This window comes from Musa acuminata, chromosome BXJ2-8 (assembly GCF_036884655.1).
Source record: "Musa acuminata AAA Group cultivar baxijiao chromosome BXJ2-8, Cavendish_Baxijiao_AAA, whole genome shotgun sequence".
NCBI classification, from domain to species: domain Eukaryota; kingdom Viridiplantae; phylum Streptophyta; class Magnoliopsida; order Zingiberales; family Musaceae; genus Musa; species Musa acuminata.
Window position 1 is genome coordinate 9541696 of NC_088345.1, and position 8599 is coordinate 9550294.

An 8599-nucleotide genomic window follows, 5' to 3' on the forward strand; every position below is an offset into this window, starting at 1 on the left:
CCATTGATTGTCATATGTCTAACTTAGCATTCTAGTCAAAAGGTTCAAATATGCATCTCACTAAACCCTATATCACACAAGTATTAATTTCCTTAGTTCTCTAATGATAAGAAATATCTACTTCTACACCATACTATCAACATTGTTTGCCAATTTGCTCATTACTCCACCATATCTATACTTGACTTGTGATGCAACTATAAGAACTTCTTTATAAACAAGAGCAAAGACAATCAGTATGAACTTAGTCAAGTTAAACACCAAAAGAATCATGTTAAATTCCTAACTACTGAAATGGATATAATTTTTCAGTTATTATACATATCTGGAAATGTATCATGTTCAAGTCCTAATTATTTGTATGAATATAATTTTTCAATTATTATATCGTTGTCGTTGTTCGTGTCTTTGAATGAAGCATCATAGTCCTAAGCATAATGAAACATATGCAAACCTGTATCTGCTCAAAAATACATATTGATTAGTAACACATCCATTTTCTATTTAACAAGTTGTATAAGTTAGTAAAATGCCATCGCAATTTGTTTAACATTGTTGTTTTGAGAACTGATTCTTAACTTATACTTAGACATTTAATTTTGACAAAATTTCAACATGCTCAATTGGAATGTTGCCTTTAGGGTTGGATAGAACTGAGAAATCCCTTTTTTTTTTTTTTTTGCCTTTAGCATTGTGCTTTCTATGTGCTTCTTAGATGTTCTACATCTAATCCTAGTTCAATGCTTCTGCTCATAATCATAACTCTTGTGGTTTTTGATCAGAACAAAAACTATTCCATTTATACATTATATCCATCAAAATATGCAAATAAGAATCCAATATGGGGCCTTAAGTCTTCTCCCACCATAGATATAGTGCAAGATTCATCGTAGGACTCTATTTCTCTCGGTCCAAACATGAACAGTTAATGGAGTAACAATGAGCATGTCTTGATGGCTAGTATTCCTGCATGGAATAGTTTCTATTCTCACCGTGTCCATCAGAAAAATCATACACAATTGCTCTTGGAAGTATGAACTACAACAAAAGATACAAGCATTCCTTGCATTCTAGTAAACAGCATTGTGATCATTTGCAATGCCAACTAAGATTCTCTTTTGAGGTTTTGGTCTAATAGTACTCTTCATAAGCTGATGCCTCCCTCGGAGGAGTTGATTTATCTGAGTGTCATGCATATTTTTGCAAACACACAAACATAAATTAAGGTGGTATCATAAATTTCAATAACTATAAGTCTAGACTAAGTTCATACCAAATGCTTTTCATTTACAATTGAAGTCAAATACATAAATGATTTGGTCTTTTTTCCATGTCATATCGATACTAGTGGAGCACATAGGCAAACAAATACTGATAGTATAGTTGTCTAGTTAGATATTGTGCAACTTTGGAGAATTGGGTAAAGACATCTTTAATTTGTCTAATGTAGGTCTGAGTGATGTATGTATATTTTTACAACTTGAGGAGCATAACCTATTAGACCTATGTAAAACTAATGTAGCCTAAATTGCTATTAATTTTGTTCCATTGGCGACATGATTTTTATTCTCCACTACCTCATCAGTGTGCATGATGTAATTAGCGCAATAATTATCTTATCCATGCTATGTTCATAGAAAATATGGGCATGATCGAAAAGCACCACAGGATTCCCAATGCTTATCTTGTCAATTTACATCAGTTCATCTAAGCTTGAATATCTGCCTATAAATACCGTGCCCTCATACAAGAGCATCCCAAACTTGTCCCGGAGGAAGTCAATTCAAGGTAACTTCCAAGATTCCTATTACTTTAGTCATATATTTAACCATGTTAGCACACGATCAAGTTAATGAAAACATCAAAGCTCAAAATTAATTGGTATAGTATCTAACTATTGAGATCATCATTTTCGTTTTGATGCAGCTTATCAACAATGAAGATCTCATTTGTGCTTGTTTTAATATTTGGTTTGATCATGATCTTCTCCAACAATAGTGTGGAAGGTGAATACATCGAGAATCCCTTGAGTTTCTCTCTTCACAGAGATAAGGGAAAGGAAAACATGGTTCATGATGATAAATCTGTCTTCAGTTCTAGTGTTGGTGGAAAGAGAAATGAAGAAACTAAGATGGACATCAACAATCTTGGAGAAATGAAAGGAAAAGATATCGGAAATCCATCACTTGTCACCAATAAAGCCAAAAGCAAAAACCATGGCAAGGACAACAACAACAAGTGTGATGGTGATCCTATTGCACAAACCCAAGGCATGTCCATGGACACACACCATGAGATATCGATCGATGACTACCGAAGGATGTATCGTAATATTCGTAAGCACCCTTAAAGCCTTGCAGCCTGGCACTGTTGACTCTTACTAGTAGTGTATGTGTGAAGCAAATTTGCTCAGTATATAGAGCAAAATGGTTTCAAGTAATATGTGCTGCATATGTCCTTAGGTTGTGTCATGGATGACTGAGGCCTCCTGGTCAATGTACTAAACTACTAAGTAAAATAAAATGTCCATGGCTAGCTTGGCTTGCTACATTATATCCACACAATACAACCTCCTAAGAGAGACAAAGCTATGGCTCTCACTATTATTTTTAATGATTTCTAGAGGGAAGATTTGACTAGATATTGTGGCTCTTGGTCCTTCACAAACTTCTACTCATGTATGTCTCATCATTCTATCTTCTACAATAGATATGTAGGTAGCTACCTAGTTAATTTAGTGTAAATGATGTTAGAGGCAATATTTCTACTGAAGCATCTGTTGTTTGTAAACCCCATAGATTTAACAAGCACATCAAAGTTGAGTTCTTGCTTGAAGACATTAATTATTAGCTTTGTTAGGCAATATTACCAGCTATGCATCTGTTACATGTAAACCCTAAAGTTTTTCTTGCTGGGTGGAGTAAACCCTAAAGTTCTAACAAGCACACCAAAGTAGAGTTCTTGCTGGAAGACAAGATGAACTTTGTTCGTGATGAAAACTAGGCTTCGATGTCTTCATGAAGAACCTTGCCAGATGACTTTATGCAAGCATATAATGGAGGTGTTTGGCTTGCAAGATCGAAATAGTTTTTGGTTCTTCCATGAACTCGTACACATGGGTAGCAATTATTGAATGGAGATTCCTTGGAATCTGAATCAGATCAGACAAGTTCTATGATTGATGTCTGAAGAGTGAAAGTTTCGAGATCACCTCTTCTTACATACATATGTAGCTTCGTATACCAGTTTCAATATTATTTATATATATGTGTATGAACTCGAGGAGGGACATTAACAAATATTTTGACAGAATCAGATTTCAGACACTACTCTAAGACAAAAATTTCTTTCCTTTCCTTGCGTTTAGATCAAATTTATCACCTAACCAAATTCATTTACCAGTTCATTGACATGATTCAAGTCTTGAGAGGTTCTTGAGGGTCTGAGAAGAACAAACCTGACGGGCGAAATCATGGCCATGTTTTCTTGTTCCAATAGGAACATCATTGCCCTGTTAGTAAAACAAGTTATAGGACGAGTACGGTCCTTGCGGGTCATCAACTATTTCTCATTTGGCTTGACAAACTGTTTAGGGTTAGGGTAAGAGTCCAAATAGCACGCACCAAAAAACCTTTCAAGATAACTTATTCCTTGAGAGATCCACACAGAATGCGAGAGATTGTGTGAGAAATATATAACACAATGTTCTATTACCCTCCATCTGCCTCAAGACAGTCTCTTTCTGGACTGGAGTCTCGATCAAACCTTCAAATATCTATCACCATGATTAGTATATTATTTGATATAGCAATTCTCTCAAAATAATAACATGAGAAATGCTCATATATTGCTCACAAATTGTGAGAATGCCATCGAGTATTGGGTTCTTGTTTCAATATAAAATTGATGAATATATGCATGCATGGAATAGTTATTGATCTGATGAAAGCCATAAGAGTTATGATTAAGAGCAGAAGAATAATCATGCAAAGGTAAACAAATGAAATTTAATTAAGCATGTGAACTAGGATTAGATGTATATAACTAGGATTAGTGTAAGTTAAGAATCAGTCCTCAAAACAACAATGTTAAACAAATTGTGATGGTATTTTAATAACTTATACAACTTGTTAAATAGACAATGGATGTGCTAATATTAAATCTGTGTTTTTGGGCAGATGTAGGTTTACATAGGTTTGGCTATTCTTATGCTTATGACTATGATGCTTCATTCAAAGTATAGTAATTGTGCAATTATATTCACACTAATAGTCAAGACTTGAACATGATACTTCTTATGATATGTAAAATAACTGAAAAATTATATCCATTTCAGTAGTTAGGAATTTAACATGATTCTTTTGGTTGGTTTAACTTGACTAAGTTCATACTAATTGTCTTTGCTCTTGTTTACAAAGAAGTTCTTCTATTTGCATTACAAGTCAAGTATACATATGGTGGAGTAATCGGCAAATTGACAAACAATGTTGATAGTATAAGTGAAGAAATAGATATTTCTAGGGTTGAGTGAAGTGCCTATTTGAACCTTTTGACTAGCATACAAAGTTAGACATATGACAATCAATGGAGTGTCAATTGCAATCGATTTCATCCATCGACGAAATGATTATTATTCTCCACTATCTCATTGGTGCGTGTGACGTAATTTGCACAATAAATACCTTAGGCATGCTATGCCGTATAATATGCGCATATGACCGATACGCACAACAAGATTCCTAATGTTTATCTTGTTACTTTCTCTATTTTTCTCATCCTTGAAGGTTCCCTTGTAAATATCATGTCTCCTATCAAGTATCTCAAACTTGGAGGAACTGAGTTCAAGGTAAGTTTCAAGACTCATACTAGTTTTAGCTATTTACTTAACAATATTAGTACATGTATCTGTTGAATATATCAAAGCTCAAAATTAATTGTTACATATAGGATATCTTAGTATTGAAATAGTGATTTTTTTGCTTTGTTGTAGCTTATCAACAACGAAAATGTCATTTGTGCTTGTTTTTACATTTGGTTTGGCCATCATCCTCTCCAAAACTAGTGTGGAAGGCAGAAGGCTCGAGGAGAATCCCTTGGATCAGTCTCTTCGAGGAGTTCAGGGAAAGGAATACGTGCTTGCTGATAACAAAGTTGTGTTTAGCTCCAGTAGTGCTGGTGGAAGCAACAACGAGGAGGCCAAGAAGGACATCAACAGTACTCCTGGAGAGATGAAGGTAAAAGCTGTTAAAGATGCATCACCTGGCTATCGCTTTAGTGCCACGAAGGATGCCGAGAACAAGATGTTTGATGTTAGTACCATGTCACGCACTCGACCCACGGACAATTTACCGCACCACAACTTAAGGGATTCTGCTAAACGCCCTTAAGACTATGCTGCTACCATGAACTGCTATCTTCTACAGTAGTATATAGGATGTGTGAGATTTGCTCAGTATATGGGGCAAATGCTTTCAAGTACTTATTGCCATGTATAGCTCTAGATCATTATGTCATGGATGGCTGGGGCTTTTCTGTCAATGTACTGAACTACTACTGCATAAAATAAAATGTCCATGACTAGCTTGGCTTGTTATATGTACTGTCCACATAGCACCAATTCCGAAGAGTAATAGATAGCTATGAGGCATTCACTAAAATTTCCAGTTGTTGGTCCTTTACAAAGTCAGACCGCTCCTTTCCAAATCACTTGCAATTTTTTACGAGGAAGAGCACTTGTCGGTCTTCTGATCTATGATACACAGGTAGGTAGCAGCTAGTTAATTCAGTATGCATGATGTTATAGGCATTATTTCTTGTTGTGCATATGTTACATGTAAAATCTAGAGTTTTTTGTGTGGGGTAAACCCTATATTTATGCTAACAATGTTGGGACATATCTCCCTCTCTCTCTCCTTGTCTTTATTTACCAAAACAACCTAAGGGATGGACTCATGATGACGGATGTTTGATGGCTATTATGAACCATGATTGTTATGTATGAGCATAAAAACAAATCATAAACATGATATACAAATAACGGTTGAGCATGAGAACATAGAACATTTGCAAAACACATAACAAGTACATAAAATAGTGAACTTAATCAAGGCCTAAGAAACAAGGTAGTTTGCTTGCAAATGGTTCCTCCATGATTCTTCTAGGGTTTAGGGTTTTGATGTTTTGCTATGCCAAATACTGAAAAATATATTGGGATTGTCCATTAATTAGATTTAAAAATCATTTAATTCATCAAAAACAAGTCAAAGCATGGTCCATAATGTATGCTAAAAAACCATTATAAGTTAATCATGACTTGAAGTCTTTAAAGGGGTTCATTGTAGACTCTTGCACAAGCAATGTGACCTTATCTTTGGACAGCCACCACTTTAGCCATCCTAATCAGCATAATGATATCTACACTTATGCTTGGTTATGGTTACGACTTTGATGCTTCATTAATTCAAAGCAATGAACAACAACAACTATGTAATAATTGAACAATTATGTTCATTTTATTAGTTAGGAACTCAAAATGAATTTTCTTTTCATGATATATAGAACAATTGAGCTTTTGATTATTATCATTTTAGATTGACTAAGTTCATGCTAATTGTCTTTGTTCTTTTCTGACGAAGCTTTCCTATTTGGATTACAATATAAGTATACTTGTGGTGGGTTATTTTTCCTGCTCATCTCTAAATTGATGGGGCACATTGGCAAATAATGCTGATAGTAGAGTTCTAGAAGTATATATTATTTTATCATTAGAGAATTAGGCAATAATCTTTGTCCAAAAGATCTCAACTTTTTAACAAGCATAAAGAGTTAGACATAGTTAAACTAATGTAGTCTAAACTGCAATCATTTTGTCCATCGATGACACGATTATTATTCTCCACTATCTCACTAGTGACATATATAATTAGCATAATAATTATCTTATGCAATCTATGTTTCATAGGATATGTGGGCATGATCGAAAGGCATCATAAGATTCCTAATGTTTATCTTGTTAATTTTTATTAACTTGTTTAAGCTTAAAATTTTCCTTATAAATATTGTGTCTCATATCCAGTATCTCAAACTTGTCTCGGAGGGAGCGAATTCAAGGTAAACACTAAGGCTCATACTAGTTTTAGCAATTTACATAGCTGTATTATTACATTTAGATGATGAATGTATCAAAGCTCAAAATTTGACTGTTATATATTAGGATCTTAGTATTGAAATGGTCAATTTTTGCTTTGTTGCAGCTTATCAACAATGAAGATCCCATTTGCACTTGTTCTCACAATTGGTTTGGTCATGATCATCTCCAAAACAAGTGTTGATTGTAGAAGGCTTGAGGAGAATCCCTTGGATTTCTCTCTTCAAGGAGTTAAGGGAAAGGACTACATGCTCGATCATAATAAAGTTGTCTTTGGCTCCACTATTGGTGGAAGAAACAATGAGAAGATCAAGAAGAACATTAAAAGTATGGGAGAGAAGAAGGGAAAAGCTACTGTAGATCCATCATTTGGCTATCCCTTTGGAGTTCCAAAGAATGCCAATGATAATAATAGAAATAGCAATGCCAAGAACAACAAGTATGATGGTGATCCTTTTGCACACACTCTGGGTATGTCAGCAGATTCACACCACCAGATATCGATCGATAAATATCGAAGGATGTTTGGTGATCTTCCTAAGCACCCATGAAGCCCTGTTGCCCTTAACTGTTATCTGCTACTGCACTATAGGATATGTCAAATTTGCTCGGTGTAAAGAGCAAATGCTTTAAAGTACTTTGTGTCATGGATAGCTCCACAACATGTAATGGATGTCTGGATCTTTAGATTAATGTCCTACACTGCTAAATATAATAAGATGTAATGACTGGCTTGACTTATTATATTTTCTATGTACTCAATCCCAGCTCCTAAGAGAGAGAGAGAGAGAGCTATGGCATTCGCTATGTTCTTGAATCCATAGGAAGAAAATAGTACCAAAACATTCTATCTCTAGTTCGTTTGCAAAGTTAGACCACTACTTCCCAAATCACATGAAATAATTCTATCTTGTCATCCTTTGATCTTACCATATCTTCTAGGATAGACCATAAAAGTTCTGTAGCCACATGTAAAACCATAAAGAGTTTTTCTTTCAGCAGTATAAACCCTAATACTCCCATCAAGAAAACCTAGTCAAGAAAACTATGCTAATTTGCTGCCTCCATGAAGAAGACATGTAGATTAATTAATGCAAGGGAATGGAGGTGTTTAAGTTGGAAGATCGCAATAGGTTTGGTTCTTCTTGAGAGAGAGGGGTTTCTTCCTCGATAAAACATGTACACGTGGGTCGTAATGATTAAATGGAGGATTCCTTGACGCTTTAAAGTGCGCTGATGTCGAGGCATGCGGCTCGTCATGGAATCTGAACCAGATGAGACAAGCTCTATGATTGATGCCTGCAGTGCTAATTAAAGTGTGAGGACCATATCATTTTACCTACCCATGTAGCTTCTTCATATATATCTATAGAGATGTTAGGGTTTGTGAGCCTATGGCCAAACATATGTAGAGATGTTCCGTGTCATGTATTACTTCTTCATCGATGGCTG

General features: G+C 35.1%; 1 long non-coding RNA gene across 1 annotated transcript; it reads left to right on the forward strand.

Annotated features, from left to right (window-relative positions):
• Positions 1–1652: 1652 nt before the first annotated feature.
• Positions 1653–2548, forward strand: LOC135618364 (uncharacterized). The gene is made up of 2 exons (XR_010488987.1): positions 1653–1788; positions 1927–2548. It is a non-coding gene; the product is annotated as an uncharacterized LOC135618364 (long non-coding RNA).
• Positions 2549–8599: the final 6051 nt, after the last annotated feature.